At 42.7% G+C, this 24,605-nt stretch overlaps 1 protein-coding gene across 4 annotated transcripts in view; it reads right to left on the bottom strand.

Annotated features, from left to right (window-relative positions):
- spsb4a (splA/ryanodine receptor domain and SOCS box containing 4a) overlaps positions 1-22,460 on the bottom strand; it is a 71,334-nt gene extending 48,874 nt beyond the window's left edge. For all 4 annotated transcript variants that reach the window (XR_016116539.1, XM_089009128.1, XM_089009130.1 and 1 more), the window contains exon 1: positions 22,273-22,460. The gene's annotated coding sequence lies outside the window, so the exon portion shown is untranslated. The remainder of the gene's footprint in view (positions 1-22,272) is intronic.
- Positions 22,461-24,605: the final 2,145 nt, after the last annotated feature.

The raw sequence follows: 24,605 nt of genomic DNA, 5'->3' as shown, positions 1-24,605 counted from the left end.
GCGGGGCTGTGAAGATGCTGCCCATTACAGGCGCAAAAAAGCACAATGGCCCCAGAGCTGTCCAGCGATGGCAGTCGAATGGCTCCGACATAAAAATACAGATTTATCTCAAAGTGTCAAGCATACTCGGTGTAATATGCGGCGATGGTGAGTCATATTTTTGTGCACGTTGTATTTGTGGTGTAGCTTATGTTGTATTAACATTAACAAAGCGCCCACAGGGTTGCGACCAACGAGGACACAGGTCAGGAACCTATGGCTCGTGAGCCATATATGGCTCTTTTGATGATTGCATCTGGCTTGCAGATAAAACTAAATACGTATTCTTGCTTTTTCGCCGTTCCTTTCCTGTTTGGGCTGCAGTTGGCTGAAAAAGCCATTTTAATTGGATGATACTGACCTAGGTGACGGTTGGCTGAAAAAGCCATTTTAATTGGATGATACTGACCGAGGTGCCGTTGATGTCGAAACAAGTAGACGTACCCTTTTGAATCAACCTGACGAGTAAAAAAAAAAGATGATGAGTATTGTACACTTCAAGTTGGACGGAAGGACGGAAGGATTCACCTTTATGGAGAGAACAGGTTCTGCCGTAATTCTAATTTGTAACCTTGCGTATGGACACAGCAAGTTGCCTTTCATTCTGATAGTTTGGCTGGGTTTTTAATAATAATAATACATATGATTTATTAGCGCCTTACAAAACTCTCATGGACACTTTACAGTTTTACCAATCATCAGGGATGAGAATGACAAATGAGGAAAAGTCCCTTGATTGGTAGGCTACCAGGATGGTAAAATTGTTATATCAGTTTCATTTTTTGCTATGCTTCAAATATTGCATTTGTTCGTTGTAAAATTTATGAAAGAGTTTCACCATTTGCCACACTTCTGTATGAATTTTAATTCTTCAATATGTATACATATTGTCAATTTAAACATAATATAGTACAGTGATACCTTGGCTTACACACTTAATTGGTGCCCAGAAAGTGCGTGTAAGGTGAAAAAGTGTGTATTCCAAACATTAATTTCCCATAAGAAACCATTAAAATTAGAATAATCCGTTCCCAGGTCCCCATAAAACATAATTTTACACTAAATAAGCCTTAAAACTACACATAATAAAACTTATTTTCTGTATAATAAATGTGCTATGGTATTGTAATTAAAGAAATGAACTGTACAGTATAATAAAGTAGTTTTATTTACCCATGTGATGGTCGTTGATGGCTTGATCGAATGAAGTGGGAGGTGGTGGGGGTGGGGGAGTCACATTCCATAAGGACTGTAGGAAGGAGGGTTAGCCTATCTTTCATAGGCTTATGCCCAGGATCGGACTTCTCTTCCTCCATACATCCATCCATGCATCTTCTGCCGCTTATTCGAGGTCGGGTCGCGGGGGCAGCAGCTTCAGTAGGGAAGCCCAGGTGACATTCCACGTCCCAAGAGCTAGTTTCTGCAGTCGAGGGTCGGACCGCCAGGGTCCCCGCCTTTGGCTGCCGCCCAGCTCACAATGCACCCGACCCCTCTGGCCCCTCCCATGAGTGGTGAGCCCTTGAGAAGGGGGACCCACGTTTCCTCTTCGGGCCGAGCCCGACCGGGCCCCATGGGTGTAGGCCCGGCCACCCAGCGCTCGCCAACGAGCCCCATCTCCAGGCCTGGATCTAGAGAGGAGCCCGCGTCCGGGCAAGGGAAAACCAAATCCATTTGTGTTTTTCTTCATATGGGGTCTTCTGAGTCGTACTTTGTCTGGTCCCTCACCCAGGACCTGTTTGCCATGGGTGACCCTACCAGGGGCATAAAGCCCCAGAAAAGGTCCTAGGATCATTGATACACCAAACCCCTCCACCACGGTAAGGTGACGACTCATGGAGAGGGGACTTCTCTTCCTGTGTAATGAAAGTCCAGTTCGGCCTCTTTTTCCAAAAAAGGCTGTTTTCCTCAGCATGAAACACTTGATTAGGAACGTAGCCTTCTTCTTTCACCATCTTGAGCAATGATTCCTTGTAAGCCTTGGCAGCTTTATCGTCATAACTGGCTGCCTCACCATGACAAATGACACTATGAATCCCTGTACAACGCTGAAAGTTATCGAACCATCCGTGGCTCGCTTTGAAATCATCAATGGATGACGAACTTCCATGTTGCCTCTTGACGATATCCGAGTATAGTTTTCGTGCTTTCTCTGCGATAATTTTACCCAGTTCCTCATCAATTGTGTTCTGTTTAGCTGGGTTGATAGCTTTTTGCATAAAGTGTCTCAAGGAACTCTCGGTTGTACATCTTGGAAGTTGTGATATTGCAACAGCAACAGATGCTGGCAGACACACTAGAAACTTCATTCATACCTGCTTCCCTTGCTTGTCTTTTCATTCCAAATTGAACTGATGGCTTGTGCGGGTTATTTGTGGAGCCTGATTGATGGGATAGTTTAACCTTGCAGTCTACACTCTGCCTTTGAACTATCAACCAGATCCAACCAGACCATGACAGCGACCAACGGGTGGCGCTGTCTACCCCGCCTACCCTGCCAATCAGTGGCAGTTAAAAGGACTCCCGGCAAGACCATTCCGTGTCGGGTCATTCTGTGTTTGCTTCACCCTCTCAGGTTTGTTTCATCTTGGCAGATTTTTACTCATGGTTTTCTGTGATACTTTGTACTTTTCTTTTCGGATTACTTTGATGTTTTAATTTCGTTCCTGCTGACTTTATTTTAATATAATTTGTCAAATACGACCTGCTGCTCCATCCTGCCTGCTTATTTGGGATCCACAACCATCACCACCTCGCAAACCGTGACAATCCATGAGCTGTTCAAAGCCAGTGTGTTTGATTTTATTCCGCTTTGTTTGCAGTGTTCTTTTTTTACTTTTTGGGTTTGCACATTTACATGCATTAAGTAAAAAAAAATAAAACATGTTTTTTTCCCCCTGAAAAAAATCCGCGATGCACTAAAGCCGCGATAAGTGAACCGCAAAGTACTGTTTCGGCTCTCTTAGCCAAAAAGGTTCCCGACCCCTGAACTCGGACATTCCTTGTTTCACGATTTGTGTTTTATTTTTTGAAAATACCTTTTCATGCGGGTCATGTCATATTATTTTGTTGTTTCATCCGCCACAACTAAAAATATTGACCGATAACAAAACGGTGGGTGGAGCAAAAAAAAAAAAGTTGGGCTCATACAGCTGTACAGCTTTAATCTATGACCATTATCTGATGAGACACCCACGTCACACATTTCAATACATTTGAATGTAGTCGCAAGTGCATTTGATCATTTTTGCCAGTGAAGATATTTTGGCTTCATAGTGGCATCACTGCTATGGTGTAACTTAGCCTTATTTGCGATGATGTCCAAACTTGAGTTGACACCCAGATGGAGAAGTGTGCAGAAAATCTGTATTTAATCATGGACAGTTTACAGCCATAATGACAATAGCAAATGCAAACACATTGCTAGCAAGCCAGCATGTGCAAAACCATTTTGTCAAGTGCAGCTAAGTTTAAAACAAAATATCCTTCCATTTTTATCTTCACGAGGGTCGCAGTGGTTGCTAGAGCCGATCCCATCTATCTTTAGTCCGTAGGAAGGGGACACCCAGAGCCGGTTGCCAGCCAATTTCAGGGTAGACAGACGAACAACCACCCACACTCACACTCACACCAAGAGAAAGTTTGGAGAGTTCAATCATCCTGCCATGCACAGTGTTGGAGGAAATGTGGGAGGAAACCAGAGTAACCTGAGAATACCCATGCAGGCACGGGGAGGGCGGAGCTGGAATCAAACCTACGACCGCTGCAATGTGAGGTTGACGTGCTAACGACTCAATCACCGGGCCATCCACAGTGATATTAAAATTGGCTTTATTAACTACAACCTTTGTGTGTAACACATATTTAAAGAAGAGAAAAATCAGGAAGAAGTCAAATACTTTTTCACACCACTGTAACGGGTTCTTACAGTCAAGTCATTTGTTCCATCCATCCATCTTCTGCCGCTTATCCGGGGTCGGGTCGCGGGGGCAGCAGCTTCAGTAGGGAAGCCCAGACTTCCCTCTCCCCAGCCACTTCTTCTAGCTCGTCCTGGCGGATCCCGAGGCGTTCCCATGCCATCTGGGAGACATAGTCTCTCCAGCGTGTTCTGGGTCGTCCCCGGGGGCATTCTCGGAACACCTCACGAGGGAGGCGTCCTGGGGGCATCCTAATCAGATGCCCGAGCCACCTCATCTGGCTCCTCTCGATGTGGAGGAGAAGCGGCTCGACTTTGAGCCCCTCCCGGATGACCGAGCTTCTCACCTTATCTCTAAGGGAGAGCCCGGACACCCGACGGAGAAAGCTCATTTCGGCCGCTTGCATCCGGGATCTCGTTCTTTCAGTCATGACTCCATAGCTCGTGACCATAGATGAGGGTTGGGACGAGAACCATTGTCTCAGATTTGGAGGTGCTGATTCTCATCCCAACCACTTCACATTCGGCTGCGAAACGCTAAAACGAGAGTCGGAGAGCTCCACTTGAAGGCCCCAACAGTACAACATCATCTGCAAAAAGCAGAGATGCTATACTGAGGCCACCAAAACGGAAACCTTCAACGCTTCGGCTGCGTCTAGAAATTCTGTCCATAAAGGTTATGAACAGAATCGGTGACAAAGGGCAGCCTTGGCGGAGCCCATCCCTCACTGGAAACGATTCCGACTTATTGCCGGCAATGTGAACCAGACTCTGACATCGGTCGTATAGAGACCGAACGGCCTGTATCATTTGTCATTTGTATCTGTATCAAGTCATTTGTTGTTGTTGTCAAATATTAGTGGTCAATGCTACCGAGACTGAGAAAGGTCTGTCGTCGTCATCACAAAGCTACTGGAAAGCAATGTCTCCAGTTGAGTCTGGCAGCGAGTCGGGGATCCACCTCCAGATGTCGCACTGAGTTTGAAGAGCCCAACTAGGAGAGAGTAGCAACAAGTGAGAGTGATGTGACTTTGGCCTGATGTTTTCCTTTAAGGCGCAGGTGTCAAAGTCAAGGCCCGCGGGCCAAATCCGGCCCGCCACATTATTTTTTTCGGCCAGCGAAAGCAAATCAAACTTGTTAAATTCCATGATGATTGCTAAAATCTGAGCCAAAATTTCATATTTTTGGATGTCAACCACAATAAAAGTCATTATTCTTGACTTCAGATTTGAAAAGGAGTTATTCATTAATTTGCTGTGTGCTCTATATGTAATATTTGAAGGGATTTAAACATTGTAATGGCTTGCCCAAATTCATAACGGCCCTCGAGAGGAAACCATAACTACAATGTGGCCCGCGGCAAAAATGACTTTGACACCCCTGCTTTAAGGAAATGTGCATGGAAAGATTGTGTTTTGGATACAGTGGCTGTGTGAGAATGAGGAGTGGAAGCACCAGATCACCTCCCGTTGCCTCCCTTTACAACAGCTGTGCTCAGATGGCCAGTGTGTGCATCGACGTGCATGGAGAAGGCAAACAGTCGTTTGCTGTGTCGTTCAATACGACTGAACTAGGAGGAAGCTGGCATAAAAGCAGATTGGGTCACCTCTGTTCAAGCCTTCCTTTGATGCCATCATGTGAAAATGACATCATACAACCAATGTGCCATTCAAAATTAGATCTGTCTTTAATGTAGAACTATGAAAACAATGTGTGGATCCCAACGAGGTTTACACCTCAGTGGAGTCCCAAATGACATTTTATAGTAACTAAAGCAAATTGTTGCGCTGGAGCAGAGATTATTGATATTTTTCACGCTGTTACTGCACATAAAAAATAGGAAGACCTCACTGAAAATAAAAGAAATGCCGAAGAAGTACAAAAGTCCAGTGAGAGCCATCTTTGCTTGTTAACTCAATTTTGGCTGATGTTGGTCTTTCTTTCTCTGAGCCATCTGCACAGAGCAATTGCTCCATCCATGGTTGGTTCTCCTGCATTCTACCTTTACACTCCGTCCTCAACCTTCGGGTGTGGGCTGCAGCTTTAACACTGCTGTCTCTTTGTTACGCTTGCCCTTTGCCCCTTATTTTCACCCCACTAGCGTGCATCTCCCAGCCCCCAACATCCCCACAAGTGGGCCATGTCGACAGCTGAATAGCTTTTGTGTTTGAAATGTGCGTTGGCAGAAAGCAGCGCTTACTCGCATGCACTCGCAGGCCCAATTTTCTGCACAGGGTGACAACAGCCCCCACCCCGTGATACCACAGATTAACTCGTGGGCACACACACGCACACGCACAGGCTTGTCGAGGGCCCACGAGGTCCCTTAAATGGGAATATTTTAGGAGGCAGAAAGTCAGAAGCCCAACATGAGAGGATGGGGGATGCTAAATAGAGAGAAAAACAGTGATACCTCAGCTAACGAACTTAATTGGTTCCCAGAAAGTGCGTGTAAGGCGTAAAGTTCATCTGCCAAACATTTATTTCCCATAAGAAACCATTAAAAATGAGAATAATCCGTTCCCAGGTCGCCCGAAAACATAATTTTCTACTAAATAAGTCTTAAAACTACACAATGTATAACTTATTTTATGTATAATAAATGTGCTATGTACATTGGTGATGGTCGTTGATATAGTTGCCTCTTGTTGATATCTGAGTGAAGTTGCCGTGCTTTCTCTGCGATAATACCCTCACTCACACTGTCCTCTGCTAGCTGCTTTTCGTTAATCCAAATCAAGAGGTTTTTCAACCTCTTCTATTGCACGAGACCGTTGCTTAGACAACACAGAAACACCCTTAGCCACACGTAGCAATGGTCGATTTAGCGTACTAATACTGGGACGCAAAGTTACACAACGCACACCTCGTTTGTGTTTTTCGATGATCTCCTTCTTCTGCTCGAGCGTAATCTTCTTTCGTGTTCTCTTGGGCTTAACACTAGCCTGTGGTGGGGTCTTTTTCGGTCGTTTAATAGCCAAAGTACTCAACTCGATAACAAACCACATCAGCACTCAAAGAAAGGGGTGACGAAAACTAGTCCGCCAGCCACCGTGGCACTGTTCGACCGTGTGGTTTGGTGTTCATCCGCCGAAAACCAGTGCACCAGCCACCGTGGAGATGTTTGGTTCGTCTGCCGAACACTCGTTTGTCTGCCAATATTATAGTCTTGCAAATTTAATGTTCAAAGTGTTCAAAGTTTGTGAGCTAAAGTGTTTGTAAACTGAGATATCACTGTACTTAGGTAGAGCTTCACTTGCCTGTTTTTTCACAATGGTATTTATTATTCAGCCAAATTCATTTTTGTCCTTAAAATGAAAGGACTTTGTTTTCAGCATATTTCCCACAGGTCATGCAGAACCGCCTGTGAGTTCTAAAAGGCCACAATACAAAAGCCACATATTTGATGCTGTCAGCATTTTTTTTTTTTTTTTACGCCAGCTTGGATGGAGCGGTGCATCCCTAGACAAGTGGGTTGCCTTGAATTTGTAATAATCACTTTATTTCCCAGCACATCTTAAAATTAATCTTTAGATTTTTAGAGGGTACCTTGTAGCAAAGAAGTGCAATGTCTGCAATATGCTTGCATGCTAGGTACCTCCCAATTCCAGTGCTGTGCTGTTTGAAAACAAAGTAAAAGCTTATTGACCGTCGTGGCAAGCGACTGTCTGCTTGTTATGTGCATGGGGAGGCAGTGGGGTGGTGATCGTTTCCACTACTCATTCTCACTCAGCCACTCAGTCAGCATCCAAAACAAAAGCTTTCTATGCTCATCTCGTGACAAGAAAACATGAGGTCAGAGTCACGGTTCTTCGTGTACGTCACTCACACTCATTGCTACTCTCTCTTGTTGGGGCTCTTCAAGCCAAGTGTGACATCACTAGGAGGATCCGAACCTCTGCCAGTCTCAACTGGAAACATTGCTTGCCAATCGCTTTGTGGCGACGACGAAAGACATATCTCAGTCAGTGGATGGCCACCAAGAACATGGAAAGACCCGAACAAGGTCTGACCTCTTCAGGTTTTTGTGGCCGATAAATAAATGCTATTCAGAGTTATTGTAAAACCGTCCAAAAGTGGTGGATTATTTGCCAATTGTTTTTCTTATTTACAAATTACAACGTAAAAAAAAGATTGGGACGCTCAACACTGCTCCCATCCAGGGAAAGAAAAAGATGATTTTTGCAGAGAGAACGCTTTATTGTAAAGTTAAACATATACTAAAAGAACAAATGTGAAAGAGTCAAGCGTGAGGCTACCAGAGAGGACTTTTATTCATGAGTCAACTGATCAGTTATTGGAATTTCTTTTCCTAAAAAAAATAAAAATTAAAACTAAAAATACATAGCGGTCGGCTCTCATGACTACAATGTCGTACGTAACCCCGCAGAGACAAGTAGGAGTCTGTTGAAGTTTTTATAATGCCTGCTACTTTTGTGAGGTGGGGTAGGTGGGAGGCGTGGGGGAGGGAGGTTCACAGGGGACCCACAGTATTACTTCTTTGGAACGCCCGATATGAACATAAACTAGCTGCCAGAGAAGTCATGATCACAGGATATACTTTTGTGAAAAAACTTTCAGTACATTAATGAAATACATACATACAGTAAAGTCTCGTTATATCGATATCGGATATATCAATAGTCCCGGTTATATCGATACTATTTCTACGCACGCACAGAGAAAATTACATGTAAACAGGGTCGGATATCGATATATATATCGATACTCAAGGGAGTCCGAAAAAATATCGATATAACCGGGACTATCGATATATCCGATCCTGCGCCGAACTGCATTAAACAAAAGCCGCCAAAAGAGGGCAGCCAAGCGCCATATAAGAAACGGAGCTGGCCATTAGCTCCCTTTTTTTTGGGTGAGAGATGTTCCCCCAATGTTGCCTCAAAATGGCACATATAATTCTTTAATGATTGTAAACATGTATGCTTTATGCATCAGGTTTTTTAGAAATGTTAAACAAGATTGAATCGTTTGTGTTAAAATGGGAAGCAGAACAAGATTGAAGATTTTTTAAATTGCATAATAACATGTAAGCATTGCAGTTTCCCTGTTGCAGTGTTATGTACATGTACACTGTACTGCACTGTATATGAATGCAATCGTTTTTTGCAACAATGTTTATTGTTTTGTCTGCTGAGCCGTGATGATTTTGAAAATTACTGTACATGCCATACTGTATTAAAGATCCCCTAGTCACGTAACCCCCCCCCCCTTTTTTAATGCAGTTTGGCGCAGGACGGATATATTGAGAATTCCCTGAGAATTCCCGAGAATATCGATATAACAAGACTTTACTGTATATATATATATATATATATATATATATATATATATATATATATATATATATATATATATATATATATATATATATATATATATATATATATGCATCTGGTGGTTTGTTTAAGGCTTAGTAAGTGTTAACCAATCAGAAATGCGCCCGTGTGGCCTTCTGTCGGAGCCCATCACCATGATTAGGGAAGGCCAGGCACACATGGTCCCCCCGGATCCTTGCCCTCTAAGAAATAAATATTCATTAAAGTCAAAGCACCAGACTTAGGGCCTAAAAACCCAGACATAAAGCAACAAACACAAAACGAAGGGAGCAAGTGACTCATAGACCAATTGCCCTCAAAAGTGACCACAACTGAATGCTCCCGCAGCCTTGGAAGACACCCTCACCACAAGCATCCTTTTGTTGACTCGATGACACTCAAACGGTATGAGATAAGAGAAGAGGCCTTGCATATGACACCGTGAGAGGTTTCAACAATGTTAAATGATGGTAGCCCTCGCTGCAACATAGAGTACGTGGAACATATAGGACCATATTGATCCGCAATGGGGGCTGTGTACAAAGTCTATATGGCAACAAACACGGAGCAGACACAGTCCTAACACATCCGCGTGGATCGGAGAAAGCAAAAATCTTCAGAACTACAGTGTATTTGAAACATATTCATAACTGGATGTGTAACAAGAAAGCATATTATCCGAAGCCATTGTTTGGATTCACAAGCAATGCAAGACGTCTTGGCGTGAAGTGATTTTTATTTGCATTTGAATAAAAAGTGACATCGGCTGTCCTTTAATACACAGTATGGAATGTTAATAATTTTCAAAATCATCGCGCTTCAGCAGACAAAACAAGAAACATTGTTGCAAAAAACGATTGCATTCATATACAGTACAGTGGGCATGTACATAACACAACAGGGAAACTGCAACGCTTACATCTTACTGTATTATGTATACAATTTAAAAAAGTCATCAATCTTCTTCTGCTTCCCATTTTTACCTTTTAACACAAACACTTCAATCTCGTCTGCTACACACGAGCTAGCGTCTGAAAATGAAAATGGCTCTGCTACACGGATGCTGGGCACGTAACCAAGTCACCTGACCAAGTCGACCAATGGCGCGACTGATGGCGTGACACGTAACCAAGACACGTGACCAAGTTGACCAATGGCGCGACCGATGGCGTGTCACGTGACAAAGTCACACGGCCAAGTCGACCAATAGCGCGACCGATGGCGGCTCATGTGACCAAGTCGACCAATGGCGCGACCGATGGCGGCTCACGTAACAATACACGTGACCAAGTTGACCAATGGCGCGACGGATATATCGATATAAACAACAAAAATGGCCGGCGGGGGATGAAAAGGAGCACCGTAATAACCGGATTATCGTCATAACCGGGTATCGTACTAAACGGAACTGATTATACATAAAAAGACTAGAAATGTGCAAGGGAAATGAAAATAGTATCGTAATAAGCGGTACTATCGATATAACCGATATCGATATAACGAGACTTTACTGTACACACACACACACACACACACACACACACACATATATATATATATATATATAAATATATATATATCGTTTATATTGATAATACTGCTTATTACGACACTATTTTCATTTCCCGTGCACATTTCTAGTCTTTTTATGTATAATTAGTTCCGTTTAGTACGATTCGTGGTTTTTACGATAATCCGGTTACTACGGTGCTCTTTTTCATCCCCCGCCGGCCATTTTGCTATGTTTATATTGATACAAAAGATACTTGAGGTGAATCGATATTTTCTTAGGGGTTTCTACACAGTACCACCATTATCGAAATCTGTAATGGTCGCGCCGTTGATCGACTTGGTTACGTGACCAGCTCCCGTGTCTTGCAGTGGGGCAGACGCCATATTGCTACCGTCTTCAACCATAGCAAAACGAAAGAATTGTGACCTCGGAAGGAAATACAAGGCAATTGTGGCTGTTGAGGAGAATCCAACACGAAATTAAAGCAAAGTATGCCCCAGAAGATTCACACAATGACGAGGATGAAGAACCAACAAAGACACAAGCGTTGCAAGGTGTTACGGACGTATAATCTTACTTAGAATCCAGAGAAAATGCATCAGGTTTTTTAGAAATGTTAAACAAGATTGAATCGTTTGTGTTAAAATGGGAAGCAGAACAAGATTGAAGATTTTTTAAATTGCATAATAACATGTAAGCATTGCAGTTTCCCTGTTGCAGTGTTATGTACATGTACACTGTACTGTACATGAATGCAATCGTTTTTTGCAACAATGTTTATTGTTTTGTCTGCTGAGCCGTGATGATTTTGAAAATTACTGTACATGCCATACTGTATTAAAGATCCCCCAGTCACGTAACCGGCTTCCGTGTTTCTGTCACAAGAAAAAAAAATCGTAGCAGAGCTCACATCTTTCATTACTGTTCCAATAGCGTCTGTTGCCGAGTCCTCCCAAGCCCCAGTCACGTGACCAGGTTCCGTGTTTATCCTGTTGACGCGAGCACAATAAAAAAAAAACGGCGTAGCGGAGCTTATATACAGTACTGTTGTTCATTTCATTCATGTATTTAATAGTGTTGCATTCAGATATCTTTATCAACTGCAACAATCACTGTTTTTAATGTTTGTACATTCTGGCGTCCGTGGTTTCGTGTGAATAGAACAATGTGAAGATTTTTTTTGCATTGGTTGCATTTTTGAAAGGAAATTAAAAAGTGTAAAGACGTTTTTATTTTCACTTCACTACTGTACAAAAAGCATGCTAGATACGCATTCCATGAACCCAATGATAAATTTACATGCCATATCAAAGATCCCCCATTTACGTATCCCCCCCCCCCTTTTAATGCAGTTCGGAGCAGGACGGATATATTGAGAGTACGGTAATATCAACATTTTTCTGACTCCCGAGAATATCGATATAACAAGACTTTACTCTATATATATATATATATATATATATATATATATATATATATATATATATATATATATATATATATATATATATATATATGCATCTGGTGGTTTGTTTAAGGCTTAGTAAGTGTTAACCAATCAGAAATGCGCCCGTGTGGCCTTCTGTCGGAGCCCATCACCATGATTAGGGAAGGCCAGGCACACATGGTCCCCCTGGATCTTTGCCCTCTAAGAAATAAATATTCATTAAAGTCAAAGCACCAGACGTAGGGCCTAAAAACCCAGACAGAAAGCAACAAACACAAAACGAAGGGAGCAAGTGACTCATAGACCAATTGCCCTCAAAAGTGACCACAACTGAATGCTCCCGCAGCCTTGGAAGACACCCTCACCACAAGCATCCTTTTGTTGACTCGATGACACTCAAACGGTATGAGATAAGAGAAGAGCCCTGGCATATGACACCGTGAGAGGTTTCAACAATGTTAAATGATGGTAGCCCTCGCTGCAACATAGAGTACGTGGAACATATAGGACCATATTGATCCGCAATGGGGGCTGTGCACAAAGTCTATATGGCAACAAACACGGAGCAGACACAGTCCTAACACATCCGCGTGGATCGGAGAAAGCAAAGCATTATTGGTCATACATAGCGCAAAGCTTCTAGCCATTAGAGTAGGATAGGCTGTAGCAGTGGCTGCTAGTCTTAAAAGATTCATAGCAGCGGCCCCACGGGACTGACGGTGAGGAACAAGGCCAGCAGTGCATAGGGGAGCTCTATCTTTAGTGCCCCACCCCCGCAAGAAAAAATAAATAAAAGCAGTGTGCTATAACCCTTTTAAGGACAAAGCCAATCAGAAAATAGATGGTATGGATGGATTATTTGTGTTCCTGTATTCAAAACAGTCCCCAAACAAATTATTATGGTGTCAGTGTATTGTCCTCCATGTGAATGATGAATATAGTTTTTGTTAGCGTACAGTTGTCTGCGTATTTTTTGGGAGTAGGCATCTGACAGGAAAGCCAAGTAGATGGTGTCTGACAAAGCATCATACTGGTCCGAGGTTCCCAGGCCAGCGCTAATGTTAAACCCCATTTACTGTACAGGGTTCCAATTGCCTTTTAATGAGCCGACGAAGAGGTCTAGCATTTGTCTTAACGTGGTGGGTGGTTCTATTTAGGGGATACACAAGTGGAAGGCAGCGATTGGGGTGCTCACATGGCACACATTTGCACCGACCGGTGCTGCGCCGGTGTATTGTGCTGGAATATATCTGACAGAGGAGTACATTTTGTGGAGAGTTCACGTGTAGAGCTGCAGACTAAAGAGAAGCATGTTAACCCCGGTGCAGCCACGCTTGCATTCACACGGCAATTTCTGTGGCCGTGCAATAGGATAGGACTAATATAGAAATAAAACATGCACATGCGTAAAACGTACTTCATTTTACCAGCCTTCTAAGGGACACATAGAAAAAAACATGGTTTGTACTTCTGCAGACAAATCAACGCTGTACTCTATAGACATCGTGAAAGAATGAGCGAGAGAAAGGAAGGATGGAGGAAGTTCAACAGAGTACAAAATACTGTATAGAATTACCTCTTCTCATGGTAGCGAGTTTAACCCTGTAGCGTATCGAGTGAGTCTACCTCTATTGCGTTTACACATGCGTGTCCCATTTTATTTCGGTACTGCCCAGCAAACAAGCATATATCCCAGAGAAAAATGTTAAACCGCCTCCTGAGCAGGGTTAAATTTGCTCTGGTTTAATCTGTTTCAGGGACTACACGGGTGTACCTTTGTATGTGTGTATGCTCTACAGGGGCAGCCCCGGTGCTACACCGGAGTAAAACTTGAACAACCTTATAGACTCTTGTGCCAAAAAGATGTCGGAGCGCCTCAGAGACACAACATTTATATTTTCCTATTTGCACTGTGAGGTTGTAGAGAAAATAGATGAAGCTGATCCCATGTTCCTATTCACAATATTGTCTGTGGCCAAAATGATCAAACACCTGCTCCCCAGACAAACTTGAAACGCAAAAGCCATCACTACTGTCATGAAAGATATCAATCAAAGAGAGTGGGGAGCAGATACAACACACAAACACAGACACACGCACGCACGCGCACACACACACACACACACACACACACACACACACACACACCCACACACACACACACACACACACACACACAGACACACGCACACACACACACACACACACCCACACACACACACACACACACACACACACACGCACGCACACACACACACACACACACACACACACACACACACACACACAGGTTGCACCATTCGTTTTCCACCAGAGAAAACCAAAGGTGCAAGAGACATCATTGTCTTCATTTCAATGTACCATAATTTCCGGACTATAAGGCGCCCCCCAAAAGCCGTGTTTTATTTTGTTTTTTCAAAAAATTACCCTGCGCTTTATAAGGCAGTGCGCCTTATATGAAGTAATATTGAGCTCCAGCAGGTCTCGCAATGACTGTTAGCAGCCACCGACTCAGTTTCCCCCTGTCAAAGAAGTAGAATACGGTCCATGCTGGGATATATATAAAACGGTGTTTCATTTCAATCATCTCGAAAAAATTACTTTGCAAGGTGGGATTTTTCCCATCAATTTCACCATAAGTTTCTGTTTTTGCTTGTTTTTACATTTAGTATCTCAATAAAAACAAAATTAGTTTAGTTCTGAACATTTTATGGCCAAAATATTCCATGAAAACCTCAAAGGTACGTAAAGGTTTTAAAGAAGCAAGATTGGTAATCTCTGAAAATTATATTTAATAAGAGGACAAAAGCCAGTGTCTTATTGTGCCAGTCCCAAGCCCATATAAATACAGTGGGTTGTGTCAGGATGGACATGAGACGTAAAAGCTTGGCCAAAACAAACGTGCACCCAAGCGCCGACGCCCATCCGCCTCGGCTTTCGCCTTGGCCGGTGGACACCCCACCCCTCCGGTGCCATTACACGGTCAATGTGTGTGTATATATATATATATATATATATATATATATATATATATATATATATATATATATATATATATATATATATATATATATATATATATACAGAAAAAAGGTAAAAATGACTATGAATATAAATCTGACTATGATGACGTCAGTGCCTCACCAGCCCTGAACCTCACCGCACGTCACTGATATATATATATATATATATATATATATATATATATATATATATATATATATATATATATATAGTAAAGTCTCGTTATATCGATAGTCCCGGTTATATCGATACTATTTCTATGCACGCACGGAGAAAATTACATGCAAACAGGGTCGGATATATCGATAGTCCCGGTTTTATATATATATATATATATATATATATATATATATATATATATATATATATATATATATAGTAAAGTCTCGTTATATCTATAGTCCCGGTTATATCGATACTATTTCTATGCACGCACGGAGAAAATTACATGCAAACAGGGTCGGATATATCGATAGTCCCGGTTATATATATATCTATATATATATATATATATATATATATATATATACAGTAAAGTCTCGTTATATCTATATTCTCGGGAGTCCGAAGAAATATCGATATAACCGGGACTATCGATATATCCGACCTTGCGTTCATAGAAAGAGTATCGTAATAAGCGGTACTATCGATATAACCGATATCGATATAACGAGACTTTACTGTATATACGGTCCCAACGCCCCCTCTGATTGTTGTGCAAGTGAGCTGGAGAAAATTGTCGTACGCGTTAAGAAACAGTTATTTTGTATCCTTATTTTGTCCAATGCTGCACCGGCAAATAAACATCCTACTTGTTTGATATTGTCACATTGTCAGATTGACAGCTGGGGGCAGGGCCGCGCCTCCCCGCTTCTACCACCTCCTTCATTGGGACACCGGGTAATAAAACGGGACACTGTCAACTTGTATTTGTACTTTGTATTAACCTGGACTTTCTATATCTCGGTGCTCGTGTTTTACCCGGTCCGAGGTCCACCACCACACATCCCATAAGTAGTATTATATTTCGCGATTGTTCCTTTTCTTCACCACCGACTATGCGGGTGGGGTTTCCCTTTGCCCCCCTAATCGTCGTTTTTGATATTATTTATTTTTGATTATTCCCCTGGTCCTCCTTTTGGGACCAGCGCTTTGTGTTGTCTCTTAATAAGTGATCCTGCACAAACCTCTGTCTCTGTTGCTTGCTTGGGGATCCAGACATTCAATTTCGCTCTCTGCCTCGTTCGGAACATGACACATCTAAACAATAAGGACCATCTCGAGTCTTTATTCTACCAAATGCATCGCAAACATGCTGCAGAGTTCAACAGCGTTGCCGTAGCGGTGGCAGCCGTAGAATAAAAAAAATATAAAAGAGGTCTGGCGTTCGTGGTCCTAAATGCGGGTGGTCGTAAATTCGCACCGGTCGTAAATCAGATGTTACCTGTTATATATTTTTATCCCTAATGTCCAGAGGTGACTGCATCAGACCTCAGCTTTGATAGGTGCCTGTTCTAAGGTTTTGGGGGGCAGAGGACTATTCCCGAAGGCTACACTGATTACTTCTTTTGTCCTACTGATTATGGTCTATGACCTGCCCTGATTGCCCCATTCGCCCTGGTATCACCTCATCAGCATGACCAAGCCTATCCAAATTAAACTTCACCATAGCGATTTAGTGAAGGGCTTTGCTGTTTGATAAAACGACGTTTCTTTTACTCCCCTTTCTAACCATCTATTTTCTTTCGCGAAGATTTTGACCTGACTGTCATCAAATGAGTGGTTGTTAGGTTTTAGGTGCATATGTACTGCACTCTCAAAAACACTTGAGTGTAACATCATTTTTCTACACATGCAAACTAGAGTATACAACTGGTGACAAACCAATACATGAAGCTCCTCAAATGACTTGAGCATAGTTCATGTGATGGCGGCCAAAAGCATGTTGCAGGACAACATGATACTCAGACGCTGAACATTCAGAGTAATCAATTCACACTTGCCTGTTTTGTAACTGTTGGGAAAAAAAGATTCAAAATCTGGTTTAGCTCAATGAACATCGAAACGTGGTGCAATGCAGACACGCTATATCAAGCGTACCCTTTGGATGTTTCCTAAATGATGCCGCCGTGTATGTCCTTCCGGTAGGTAAGTGGAAAGGGAGTCAAACCACTTCAGCGGCAAGGATGAAGATTGGAAAAACGGATCAGAGAATGGGAATGCTGTGGTCAGCAGGTGATTTGGGTTCGCCAGTCTGAGCATCCAGACGCGAGTCTGTATATGAATGTGCAACTGTGACCTTACAAGTTCCCAGTGTTGTGTCAGTCAGTGCTGATGTCTACCTGAAGAGGTGCAGCAGAAATAATTGCAAATAGAAGGAAAAAAAAATCCTCAACTAAGCGTCAGTAAGTATAAGTCATCCTTCGAACAGAGGAAATAATGGCAGTAAATACTGCTATGCTCTGTGTTTGCACGTGTTGCTGTCAGTGTGTGTTAAAAAAGAGCAGCTGTTTGAAGCTTTGTAACCAGAAGCATTCCTGTTCATTCCTCCACTCTCAGCACAAGGGTCTCCCATTGCAAGAAAATGACTGTCATCACTCTTTTACGTCACAAAGTGAGCAACCACCTCTACAGTATATTGTCTCTGCACACTAAACACATAGCCACTTTCTCCGATGCACCGGAGTGGGGAAAGTGTGCCTAGTCTGGCCAGTGACAATTGGTTTGTTTGTTTTTCACTTGGAAAGTGTGGTAAAGATGAGTGTGTGGCTGTGATATGTGTTGGTAAATTGTCATGTTTTGGCTGAGCAATGTTATTCTTTGAATGCATCGTGCGATTCACGTGATGGGAGCGGGAGAGTGGTATGCGACTGAGAGTTAGTCCGTGTGTACATTTTGCCACAGGCAGTCGCTGCTGTTTTCGTGTCGGCTGTGGTCACAGTAGCCATGTTTGCGATTTACTATCAAAAGGTGAGATAAACAAGTAACCTCATGACTTAGTAGATGGTGCGCGTAGTAGCCGCTAAAGGTGACCTAAAGGAGACATTGTCATGCATGATTGACTATGTAAAGTTTAAAAACTAGTATAATATGGCCTTGTAAAGAGACGATTGCATCATTGTGCTTGCTAAATACAAGAGCAAGACAGTATGTAAAATGGTGTTAGACCTCAGTGAGTACTGAACACTTTGATTGGCTGTTTGCTAGCAAATCAGTGCACCAGGTAAATAGATTGTGATAGTACACAGAAGCAGAGCAACAACAAATTGAATGACATTATCTCAAACGATCATCAACAAGACATTGCTTTTCACTTGGACTTGTTCCTACTTGTATTCAGTGTGTCGGATCGGCATATCTGTGGATTTTGCTACATGAAACGGACAACTGGTCAATATTGCAAATGCTCAGGTTTCGATTCCGGCTCCCCACTTCTGTTTGGAGTTTCCATATTTTCCATGAGCCACTGCATGGATTTTCGGTATTATGGCTTTCCTCCCACAATACAAAAATATATGGAAGGCTCATGGAACACCCTAAATCAGGGGTCGGGAACCTTTTTGACCACGAGAGCCCTGAAAGCCAAATATTTAGAAATGTGTGTGTGTGTGTGATTTCAATAAAATGTCAATTATTGAAAATAATTTAGTGATAATAATCATCATTAATATGCATGTAATTTAAAACTGATTCTTTTCTTACAGACAGTGTGTTGTAGATGTTCAAATTATTATGCATGGTTTTCTGTTCCTCATGATTGGTAAAAACCCAGCCAAACTATCAGAGTGAAAGTGAACTTTCCGGGGCCATACGCAAGGTTACTGCTCGCAAGGCTGCACACTGCTCATTCGCTTGCACGCTTACTTTCTGCTGTCTCTCGCAGAAATATATTGATGGTAACGTAGCATGGGGCTTGTCGAAGTGCCACTGACATCCGACTGTTTCATCGACGGTATTGTTTCATTGTGAATTAGAATTACGGCAGAACCTGTTCTCTCCATAAAGGCGAATCCTTCTGTCCATTCAACCTGAAGTGTGCAATACTCGTCACCTTTTTTACTCGTCTGGCTTATTCAAAAGGGGTGTTTACCTGTTTTGACGTCAACGGCACCTAGGTCAGTATCAGGCAATCAAAATTGCGCTTTCAGCCAACCGGCACTAGTATCATCCAATCAAAATTGCGCTTTCCGCCAACTGTAGCCCAAACAGGAAATGAACAGCGAAAAAGCGAGACTAATATTTTGTTTTATCTGCGAGCCAGATGCAATCATAAAAACACCCAAATAAGGCTCGCGAGCCATAGGTTCCCGGCCCCTGCCCTAAAGTGTCCCTAGAAGTAGTAATGGGAATATGAGGCCTTATCGGAGCATGAGGCTTTCCACCCAAATGGTTTATTCTTTTGGCCGATGCATCATCGGGCCTCAGTTGCTCTACTGCACTATCATGTGGACAATAAATGTGGTAAAAGGCTGGGTGTTGTGAATGACTGTGTGTGTGTTACTGGAAAGAATAATTGCTTTACTTGAGACATTGACACACAAACAAAGTACAAGACACACCTTTCATTCATTTTTGTTTCGGGAAAGGTGTTCTGTAGGTAGCCGAGTCCTTCAGAACAATGTATACACTTTTTAAACGCCTTTTAAAATATCAGCAAGTAGAATAGAAGTGATACACCTTGTTGTCACAGTAGTTTACATTATATATTCGCACTGGTTATTAAAATGTGTACCCTTTTAGTAAAGATCTGCTCAAAATGATCGCAGACAGGGGATGCTCTCTTATTTTCCGTCGTGAACGGTGCGTCCAATGGAGAACAAATCTGATTCATATCTGTCAACGTATATGTTTTCCCCATATTTCATACGTAGTTCAGCATTTCAAATAATGTACGCCGTACTACAACTTTGATACGGGAAAAAAGTGTGAACCGATCGAAAAAAAAAGACTATTTTGGCTTAAATCCAGTTCGTCTCAACTGCTGGTAGTCAACGACAATGCTGCCACCAATAGCTACTAGCGTCACGGCAAACCAGCAAAAGTAATCCTCAAACGTATATATTTTTTTAATCGCTGCATACGGTCGGATTGATAAAAGCATAATGTGCGCAAGCGCGGTGAGCTGTCTGTATGACCGCTTGTGTTTGCGTTTTGTTTTTTTTAATCATTTCAAATAATGTACGGGAATTGTAATCATTTGTAAGCGCAGCTAATAGTCAAGGTTGACAGCTATGGCTTTGGGCGTGCCCGCACCTCGAATCACGCTTTGCAAATTGCTACCAGAAGTGATTGTGCGCGCAAATGGTGGTTTGTTTTTATGTGCCCTGCGATTGATTGGTAACCTGTGCAGTATGTAACCAGCCTACTGCCCGAAAAGAGTGAGATAATGCTCCAGGATGCCCGCGACGATACGTGGATTAGAAGATGGATGGGTTTGGTCTCAGGTGTCAAAGCCAAGGGCCAAATCCGGCCAGGCACATCATTTTATTCGTCCCGCAAAAGCAAAGCAAGCATGTTAAGTGCCATGATGCTTGCTAAAGCCCAAACCAAAATTTCAAATTGTCCGATGTAAACTCAAATAAGTCAGTATTATTGACTTCTGATTCCAATACTAATTATTCATTACTGTATTTTCCGGTGTATAAGGTGCATTGAATGGTGTATTTTCAAACCTTTTCCATATATAAGGCACACTGGACTATAAGGTGCGCCTTCAATGAATGAAAAAGGTTTTCCAAATATAATATATAAATATATCAAAGTTTTCCAAATATAAAGCACACAACATTATAAGCCGCTACAGTAGAGGCAAGGGTTACACACTACTTCTTTTATAGGGGGAAATGGAGTCGATGGCCACTGATAGTAGTTGCAAGACCTATTGTGGCTCACCACCTGCATATAAGGCGCAAGGTCATCCTTTGTAGAAAATCAAGGCTCTTGGGTGCGTCTTATAAACCGGAAACTATATCTACTATACTATACTAGACTATAAGTGGAGGGGGATTAAACATTCTAATTGTTTACCCAAATTCATAACGGCCCTCGAGACGAAACCGTAGCTACAACGTGGCTCGCGGCACAAAATCAGTTTGACACCCCTGGGTTATGTGTGTGTGTGTGTGTGTGTGTGTGTGTGTGTGTGTGTGTGTGTGTGTGTGTGTGTGTGTGTGTGTGTGTGTGTGTGTGTGTGTGTGTGTGTGTGTGTGTGTGTGCGTGCGTGCGTGCGTGCGTGTATGGATGGATGGATGGATGGATGGATGGATGGATGGATGGATGGATGGATGGATGGATGGATGGATGGATGGATACTTCCAGAAACCCTGACTGTGGGCGAAATGATAAACATATTCGAGAAGTTCTTACAAGAATGTGAACAGTGTATGTGCTGACGTATTGATGTGTCACCCTGGCCACCACACGGCTAAATGTCTGGCTACGCCCCTGAGAATGAACAGTTATCATGTAAGGCACATTACATGATTCCATAGCAGTATTCAAATAACTGAATTTGTGTTACAAATCGTATAATCACATGACAAAGACAAAATCCATCTCTCTTCAAAGTTCAGTTCAATTCCAACGACAACGTGTTAAATCAACAACTCAACTGTTGTAGTAGGAGTGAGAAGAACGATGCATTGTATTGTTTTTGTGCCTTTTCCGTTATTTGAATAGGTGGCTCTAGGTCGCACACTGAAAATGACGACAGCTGTTTGTATATCAGCTTGAGATTCACAAACACACCAAATACGGTGGACCCCTTTGGGTCTTTGCTGTTGTCCCCGAAGTAAAAATGTTTCCCAGTTTTGCTTCTTTCAACTTTAGCTCTCGACACTCAAGGTGGCATGAGAAGTGATGAAAATAATTTCTGACCTAAAATAAAAGCAGAAATGACAAGAGTGTGTCGCACTTTTCTCCGTATTGATTTTTAAACATCAACACAACAAAAGGATCACACAACGGTACACAATCCGCGTAAAGACAAACACTCACCGCAGGGAAGAAACGCAACGCGTCTCAAAATGTCACTTTAGGGCGGGTGAAAATTCATAAAGCACATCCAAAAAGAATCAGGCCGATCCTCCCCGGCGTTAATGGCCACTGTGATATTCCGGCGGTGTTCCAAACAAGCGGCCGAGTGCCGTGCCTCTTTGTTGCAGTTCAATGGCAAGTGGTCCAAGCCAAACCCCGACGTTGTGGGGGCAGGATTTCAGCAACGAGCGCTCTGACTGGTTCGCGTCCATCGCGTCAGCGCTTACGCTAACGGACAACCTTGTGATGTTATGTTTACGGGTTCTTCAAAAAGTCCGCCAAATTGAAAAATTCGAGCCAATGCAGTCATTCGAATAGATCACGTTTATACAGTGAGACCTCAATTTACGAACTTAATTGGTTCCCAGACAGGGTGTGGAAGGCCAAAGTGTGTATCTCAATTTTTTTCGCATAGGAAACCATTAAAATGGGAATAATCCGTTCCCGGGTTTCCATAAAATATACTTTTCAATTAAATATGCCTTAAAACTACACACAACATACCTTATTCTATGTATAATAAATGTGATATTGTATTGTAATGAAATAAATACACTGCATTGTAACACTTTATTTCACTTTATTTACATTTGTGATGGTCATTGATGGCTTGATGGAATGGTGTTGGAGGTCGAAGGTCAAAGGAATTGCTGTTTGGAAAGAGAGGCACATTACACGAGGACTGTAATTAAAGAAATAAACTGTGCTGTAAAATAAAGCTGTATTTACCTTTTTGATGGTCATTGATGGCTTATGGAAGGAGAATCACCTTCCATAAGGACTGTTGGTAACTTAACCTCTGGTGTGGCTTCTCTTCTTTTTTCTTTGGAGACTCTATAATTTTTGCTGATTAAAAACCTCTTAATTGACACCGGTTGCTTTCTGACTTGTAAGGTGTTACGAAGCTGAGGCATCACATTATTGTTCATCGTGTTGATGATTGTCATAACCACGGTCCTTTCTGAATGAAACTGTTCGGTAAAAGCCTGCACATCATTCCACTTTGCCAACATTGCCTTGATGAAATCACTTGATGCTGCAGCCATCTCCTCCTCAGATGTTCTCGAACCATCCGTTGCTGGCTTTAAAATCCTCAATAAGCGCCGAACTTCCAGGTTGGCGCATGGCGATGGTGCTTTCTCGCATAAAATAGCTTTACTGACGCTGTCGCCGGATAGCTGCTTTTCGTGACTCCAAATTAACAGAAGTTTTTCAACTTATCGATTGCCCGAGACCGTCGCTTTGAGAGCACGGAAACAGCTTTTGCAACAGACGCACCTTTGATGGCTTCTCTGTTCCGGAGAATGGGAGCAATGGTTGACTTAGCATAGCCGTGCTCGGCCACTAAATCACACAAACGCACACCTCATTCGTGTTTTTCAATCATCTCCTGCTTCTCAGCGACGGTGATTTTATTTTGTCTTCTTGGGCTGAACACGAGCCTGTGGTGGTTTTTTTCGGTTCCATCATAGTAAAATTATCAGCAAAAAGCTCCAAATAGGCGATCAACGTGTGCATTCAATGAGAGGGGGTGTGCAAAGTAGCGCCCGCTGGAGCGCTGTTCGGTCGTGTGCTTCCGCCGAAGATCACTCCGCCAGATCCGAAGGTCGTGTGCTTGATGGACCAGCCGTGGTGGGTGTGTTTTATGAAAATAGTTCTAAATTGTCCAAATGTGTGTGTTGTTTGTCTAAGTGAGCCCTGTAATTGGTGTCTCCCAAAAACAGCTGGGATAGGCTCCAGCATACCTGCAGCGCTCATGACAATAGCGAGAGAGAGGGAGACGGACGGAGACAGAGACGGACATGGACAGAGACGGACACGGAGACAGGGATAGACGGACAGACAGATAGACTGCACCCGTTCATATTGTACAGTGATACCTCGGTTTACAAACCCTTTGGCTTACGCACTTTTTGGTTTACGAACGTTAAATTTATGACAATTTAACCTTGGCATACGAACTATTTTTCGGAATACACACGGAGCTGCCACAATGAGTGATGTTTCGTTCGCGAACGAGCCCGTTCTCCTAACAAGAGAATGGCAGCAGACTTTGTTTTGTCCTCTATTCCCCGCCCCCAGTCTTCGGTTAAAGCCATGTGATTGGTCAAGAACGCAGCACTGGGGGGGTTACAGACAGAGGGAGAGTGAGGCTGTTCTCAAAAAAAGAAAATGGCAGCCAACTTTTTTTGTCCTCTATTCCCCGCCCCCAGTCTTCGGTTAAAGCCACGTGATTGGTCAAGAACGCAGCAGTGAGGTGGGGGGTGGGGTTAAACATTAAAGAGACGTCAGAA

This window comes from Hippocampus bargibanti, linkage group LG11 (assembly GCF_051943395.1).
Source record: "Hippocampus bargibanti isolate YZ-2025 linkage group LG11, ASM5194339v1, whole genome shotgun sequence".
Taxonomy (NCBI): domain Eukaryota; kingdom Metazoa; phylum Chordata; class Actinopteri; order Syngnathiformes; family Syngnathidae; genus Hippocampus; species Hippocampus bargibanti.
Note: the sequence above shows the minus strand (reverse complement) of the source record. Positions and strands in the feature narration are given on the sequence as shown.